Source organism: Podarcis melisellensis (genome assembly GCF_964234715.1).
Source record: "Podarcis melisellensis genome assembly, chromosome: 6".
Taxonomy (NCBI): domain Eukaryota; kingdom Metazoa; phylum Chordata; class Lepidosauria; order Squamata; family Lacertidae; genus Podarcis; species Podarcis melisellensis.
In genome coordinates this window covers 59832201-59839694 of record NC_138538.1, presented here as the reverse complement: position 1 = coordinate 59839694, position 7494 = coordinate 59832201, and positions in this window count along the sequence as shown.

Sequence of the window (7494 nt, the reverse complement as noted above, 5' to 3'; positions counted from 1 at the left end):
GAAAATATGCCCACTGAACACAATGAGAATGTAGACTTCCAAAACATATAACATATAGCATTAAACGATTAATCTTCTGATTTAAAGCTAGAGAACCATGTTTTAATTCTCCAGCTCTCAGTATTGACAAGCACAGAGCTTTTTCGTCTTTCCTGCACTTATGTCTCTTCGAGGTATAATACATGGTTATTAACAAAGTGTACCTGGGTTTTGTCAAGCTGACTTGTACTCTGATATCTAACATACCGTAGTCCAGTGTTTCCCAACCTTGTGCCTCCAGATGTTTTTGGCCTACAACTCCCATCATCCCTAGCTAGCAAGACCAGTGGTCAGGGATGATGGGAGTTGTAGGCCAAAAACATCTGGAGGCACAAGGTTGGGAAACACTGCCGTAGTCTATCTAGAGTATGAACACCTCCTGTTTAAAGGTTAAGGAATTTAGCATGAGATACATCTAACTGATAGTAGCAATAATTGGGTGTCACTCTCCTGTGACAGTTTTTGCACATCAAATGCTTTTCCTCCACCACAGCAGCTAAATACAAGCTACTAAAAAACTACCCAGAAAGTCTCTACTTCTTCTGAGTCATAGTTTGAAGAGACTATTCCTAGTTAAGGGATTCCAGTCTAAATTAAAGTTAAAACTGGTAGTGCAGGAGTTCAGAGTGACAGTTAACTATACTTGTAGAAATACAATGCAACTAGTAGCTTAGAAGTGACAGTGACATAAAAACTAGATTCAGGTAGGCTGATCTAGACAGCAGGTTCCCAAGTTGCCACTCATTATGCAAGTGGTAGTTCAGGTTAAGGAGCAAAGGCAAGGGCTTGTGCTAATGGAATGATGTGCTGTGAAATAATTTGCAGGGCACAATAGCAAAGAGACTGAAGAGAAATGAAAAATGTTAGGAAGTATGTTACATACAGTAGAACAACATAGCACTATGAAATAAACACCAGTGTGTTAGACTAGCAAAACTAGGGAACAATGTTCTCTGTATCAGTACTTGGATTTTTCTGAGGTACTCGCTGCTCAGGCAGCACAGTGTATTAATTATTTCTAAATTTGCACCTATATACACAAATTAGCTTTTGCAAATCCGCATCCCCATTTTTATCACAATGCAGAAGTGGCCACCCTGCATCCATACATGTCATGGTGATGTATCAAAAGCTACTTCCAGCACATGTGGGCACCTCTACATTATCCTTTGCTGCATTTTCTCTGTGCCACACACTGGAACAATCTTCTCTCATTCTATGCAGGAAGGAAAGCACGTGGCAACAGCAACAAGCATGGTTATTAAGGAACTACACTATTCAAAGTCTTTTCATTCCAGTTAACCAACTCAAGTTATTTGAAAGCATTTTTTCTGGCATATTCAGAAGTTTGCAGGTATGTGTAGCAGAGCTAAGGAAAAGCTTAAGGACCCTAACCGTCCAACAGACCTCATTAATGCCTAAAACACATAGGTATGTGAGTGTCTGAGCTGTGGTAGTTGCCAATTCTTTGTTCTAGAAAGCCACAACAATGTCCTTCAGTACTGTGCATTGCAATTGAAGCAAGGGTGTGCCAATACACCTTTAAAAAAAGAAGAAGCTCGTTTTAAAGTTGAGACATGCCAAATCTGAAAGTAGATGCTCTCCATGTTGCAGAGACTAGATGCACATATTTCTTTGTTGCTTCAAGGACAAAGGAAGCACTCATTCAATTAGAAGAGACATGGGGTTATGGCATAAAGCTTCGTTCCTTCAATAAAGAAAATTCTGGAAGACGAATGTTGACCTTAAGTCACAATAAGTGCTGTTAAAATAATGACTGTACTGTAAGTCTAAACACACACACACAGCTCCACTGCTTTATAGACATGCATAACTTTATCCCTTATATGGCTACCCTGCCCAGAGCAGATACCAGGGGCCGTATGTAAGACACAAAAGAGTAAACTGGACTTGAGTGTTGTTTATCCTAAATGTTACCAAACACAAACGGCTCACTCAAATTGCTGCAGTTCTTCTACAGATGGGGCGGCAACCAAAGCCATCAAGTAAAGCTTCATTTGAGTCACAGCTTGCTAGGTCAGGATTCGGTCCTGAAATAACTATTTACAAAAGCACTACAAGCTCTCACACACTGAAGATGATAAGTCAGGGATGGTGAAAAATACCAGCCATAAGGCATAAGTGTATATAACCATCTTTAGACATTTTTGCACCTGCAGCAAACTAGTAAATTGATTCCAACCCTCTCCCTGTGCATTTTTGTTTTAACAGCATGTACCAATAGAATATAAGAGCAGCCTTCTGGATTGGGCCAGTGGTGCCATCTAACCTAGCACCCTGTTCCGGCCAACCAGATGCCTGTGGGAAGCCTACAACCAGGGCTTCCTGTGGTTTCCAGAATCTAGTATTCAGAGGTATTACCACCTCCAACCATGGAAGCAGAGCACAGCCATCATGGTTAGTAGCCTTATTCGCCATGAAATTGTCAAATCCTCTTGTAAAGCCATCTAAGTTGGTGGCCATCACTGGCTCCTGTAGCAGCAAGTTCCATGGTTTAATTATGAACTGCTTAGCATTTTCTTTAATGTGTCCTGAATATTCCAATATTCAGTTTCATTGGATGTCCACAAATCCAAATAATTAGTCCAGCTTCTCTGCAATCTCCTTCAGCTCCTTGTGTCCTCTTTGTTTGCACAAGACTTCCTTTTTATTTTTGAAGGAAGCCTTCTTTTGACTCTGTTCATCAACCGCTTTGGCAAGCTCTTGGCCCTCATGATACCTTTCCTCATCTTCGGTATCCACTCCAGATGAGCTTCCACTATTGTGTTTTTAAACAACTCCCAGGCATTTTGGAATGATTTGACCCTCTTGACTTTGCCTTTCAACTTCCTTTTTACCAATCCCCTCATTTGGGGGAAATTTCTTCTTTTGAAGTCAAATGTGACCATGTTGGATTTTCTTGGCATATGGCCATTTACATGTACGTTTAATTTAATAGCACCATGGTCACTGCTCCCAATTAGACTTTGGAGATAAGAAAATGCTGCCCTTCTGAAATCTGCTACCTGCAGCTACTGCTTCATGTAATTTCATGGTCACATAGTCCTATTTGACACAAGCATTTCTGGTTAGGATGATGTTCGTTGAGCACATTTTTCATAAAACTGCAATCCAATTCTTAAAAGTCCTCACTTATTAAAATCTATTGCACTGCATTTGCTTGCCTCCTCTTACATCCTGCAGTCCTTGAGAGAAACATAAGCAAAAACACAACACAGGAATGCTAGTGATGGACCATTACTACTATCTAACATTGCCATTGCTCAAAATATGCCACCTTCTCCCTTCAATGTACTGTCCCAGGCAGTCATTTAAATTGCCTAGTGCCGTATTCCCCAATTTACGCTCAAGATCAATTGTGATTCTTGATTGTAAATCAGTCAAAGCAGTAGGACAGCAGAATATTACCTTGATTGTCCTATCTTTGTTATGGAGATTCTTTTTCTAGCTGGCCTGTGAAGCCATTTACCCCAAACCATGCCCATTTGTCCATCAGCTGGCATCACCCAGTTGATGGGAAAGGAGTGGGGCTCAATTTCATTGGATACCGATTCACTAGCTCATTCCCTGTGGAGAATGCTTGGGTGAAGAAGACCCTCATAGCCAACAAGATTGAACCTTCCACTCATCTGCTAGGATCTCCTTTGCTAAAATGTTCCCAGTAGGGAATGCACTGGTGAAACAGACCCATAACCCCAACTCCAAAGGACAACTCTGACGGGTGGGATCACCTACCTATCAGCCAGCTGCAGACAGTATCATGATGTTAGATGGCAGACAGATCAATAGCCCTGCCGACCTGTCAACGTTGGTCCACAAGCAGGGGTGGGGGGGGAGAGATAAAGATCTGTCCTGCCAGGCCAAAAAAGTTTCCCAGCTCTGTCTTAGAAGCGTTTTCCTAAAGTTTATTTTTGTACTTCTGCAATCTCAGTTACCCCAAGTCTGTTGATAACTCTCTTTTGTTCATGGATGGTGTTGTTTGGGTGCAATCATTCAAAGACTTGATTACCACCAGCAGGTAGCTGCTATGTTAGTCTTTTTCAGCAAAAAAAAAGTCTAGTAGCACCTTAAAAACTAACAGATATTATTAATATATGAGCAAGAGTTTTGTGTTGTAAATATTGCACCCCACCTTGATAATTTGAATGAGTACTTCTCTTCATTGTTCCAGCCACTCCATTCCTTTCTCTCTCCCCCACCCCCTGCCACCAATTTCTCTACACCCTCTCCTAATAGCTGGTCAGCATTCCATGCCACAGAGCATGCTCAGTTCTCACTGGGCTATTTTTGTCCTCCTAAGCAATAGCACTCAGAGAATCAAACTGAAATTAGAATACAGGACTGCTTTTCTCTCTTCCTGTGGCTTAATGGCTTGCTCAAACCAGGGATTTGTTTTGAACAGCTACATTATTTGCCTAAATTGTTTAAATGTTGTAGGATTTTAACTAGTCCATTTGGAGAAAAAGAAGCAGCTATTAGCATCTCAAATCTTCACTTAGATCTTCAGCAGGTACCAGGATTATGCAGCTGGATGTGAAGACACATAGGAAAGCAGTTTCCAGCCTATCATCCAGGCTTTGATGCATGTACCATGCAACAGACTCTTTGGTTCAGGAGGTTAAAAGTTATTAACTGAAAATCAATTCAAATTATATATATATAGAAAAGAGAGGCCTTTTGCCGCAGTACACAATTCACTCCCCACAGATAGCTTTCCCCTGCACTGCAGGGAAAGAAAGCTGCAATATTTGCATGAAAACAGATATCTAAAAAAAAAACAAGGCACGGATGCAATACAACTTGTAAGTGCCATGTGAGGCTGTTTAGAATGTTTTGGTAACAAAAATTCAGGTAACTGAACAAGCTAGTTGCAGAGATTTATGATTACCGAGTGGTCATATTGAAAGGCATTACATGAAGCTGGATAAACAAGTTTTGACAACTGGCACTGAGAAAATGGAGACTCTATAAGGAAATCCAACTGTAAAAGAACACAACGCAGCCAGGTTAATTAAAAAAAAAATGACAAAGAAATAATTTCAATTGTCACCCAAACACATAATTCCCTCCGAAAAAACATGGGAACTGTAGTTTGTTAAGAGTAATGGACACTGTAGCTCTGTAATGGGTAAACCACAGTTCCCAGGAAAATAATGTGCTTTAAACGTATGGTGTGTATGCAGGATAGTTAACACAGGTGTGCATCAGTTGGATGTATACTTCAATTAGTCTTCCTAAGTATATGAAATATACTTGAGTGTTGCCTCCGCCGCAAAGTCCAATACATTTTGCTCTTCAGAGCAGAACCCAAATGTCCCCCAGCCCCCTTGCTAGTGCTAACACTTTTCATCGAATCGTAGAGTTGGAAGGGACCCTGAGGGCCATCTAGTCCAACCCCCTGCAATGCAGGGGTCTTTTTGCCCCACATGGGTCTCTCACCTACGACCCTGAGACTAAGAGGCTCATGCTAAGAAAAGCCTTTCTGCACCATTCGGAATGAATTCTTTCCTTCCTCAATACGGTGCCCTCTGAAGCAGATCACTTTACTATCTTGCAAGGCTGGACTGACCTTGCATGCCATCCCATACTGTCTGTTTTATTTTAATTATTTATCTTTGCATAGGGAAACTATAAGCAAATTGTGGGGTGTTTTTTCTTTCCCTCCAAACGAAACAAGGCCAGGTTTTCCTTGAAAGGTGCTTGAGAAACCTGCTTCCAACAATCAACAAAGTGATCATGAATCCTTGGGCAAATAATTTTGCAGGGACAGCATGCTCCTCCTCCTCCTCCTGCCCATAGTATCAGCACAGGTGATGCCAAAGCATATCACACCATTTACAGATCCTTCTCTGTCTCCAGGGCACTTCGAAGGACAGCTTGCAAAACTACTAGAGGGCCGCTAGATGGCAGCAAATTAACTCTTCAAATGCCAGGGGATGCTTTATTTATTGAAAACTTCCTAAGGGACAGAAGAGTGCAGGGGGAAAAGACCTCCCCTTTGGAAGAATTGTTAGCAAGCCTGAAAGTAGTTCCTCCTTGTTTGGCTTTACATGGGGCTGCTGTCAAGCAGGAGCACATAAAAGACCAAGCAAAAGTGTCCACAGGCATGTTGCAAAGCAGTCTTTGTGCTTTCCTTCCCAACAGCGGCACTCTGCCCTGCTGGCAACTTATGGGAGCCCAAAGCTGAGCAGTTTTCTAAAGTGTCTTTGCGCTAATTCCTTATTAGTGGAGATTTACACATGTACTCTTTGCATTGTAGATAATTTTATATATGTGTGTTATATATGTGGGTTTTTAAAAATGTCTCGTCTTCCTCAAAGATGGAAAGATTTAAGATAATTTTAAAAGAATGCATCTTTTTTAGTTTAATGTTCCAGACCTTCAGTGGAAGTTCTCCAGGTAATTCTCATGTCTAAAATTATCTTGAAATGTGTCTGAAGAAGGCCCAGAACACAAAGCTACTCCCATGCTTGAGCCAAAGGTCTCCTTCACCTTTTCATGGCAGCCCCCAAAGCTCTGTTTTTAAAATACTTTGGGAGGTGGAGGCAGTATTTCGCAAAAATTGGGGAGGTTGGGTTGTGCTTGTGGATTTCCATCATAATGTGAGCATTGCCCCAAGGGTCCAGAAGTAGTCTGCTTTAAACATGCCATAGTATGAGACAGACAGTAACCCTTCCACATATTACCTTGTAATAGTTCAATGCTGGGAGAAACTTAGGAGCATGTCTGTGTTCCAAACCTATTGCCACTTTTGTTTGGTCTATATCTATATATCACCACAATAATTAGCATATGTGCTATTGTCAGAAGAGAAAGATATTTTGTGGTGATAATTTATTTCTACTTTTGTTGCCACATGCTATTTCTCATAATGTAAATCCCCAGGGATAACTGTAAATACCACATTAATGACAAATCACTGATGATGTACTTGCCACTTAGATAGATTGAATTAATCAATATGTCCTCTGTCGATACAATGTAACCTACATTGCCATCAACCACATGTCATTCCAATGCAATGTTGCCATATAAGCACATTTCCCTCCATATTTATACACATGATTATGCTGTGATAGCAATAGGACCCTCCATTGGCCTATTTATTTTATTCTACTAAATGGCTGAACAGTCCATAATTTGCCAGGTTAAAAGGCCTGTAAAAACGCTCAATGTATCTTTAATTAATCAAAATCTTAAAAGAAAAATAATATAATTACTAGATGTCTTTTCTGCAACTCATACCAGTCCTACATAATATTAGCAAGACAAGTTAATTTTCTGATTGCCCAAATGCTTTGAATGTACCTAAGGCATTTGGATGAATGAAGTTGTAGAATACATTCACAGAAGTACGCGGGTGGTGCTGTGGTCTAAACCACTGGGCCTCTTGGGCTTGCAGATCGGAAGGTCGGCAGTTCCAATCTCCGTGAC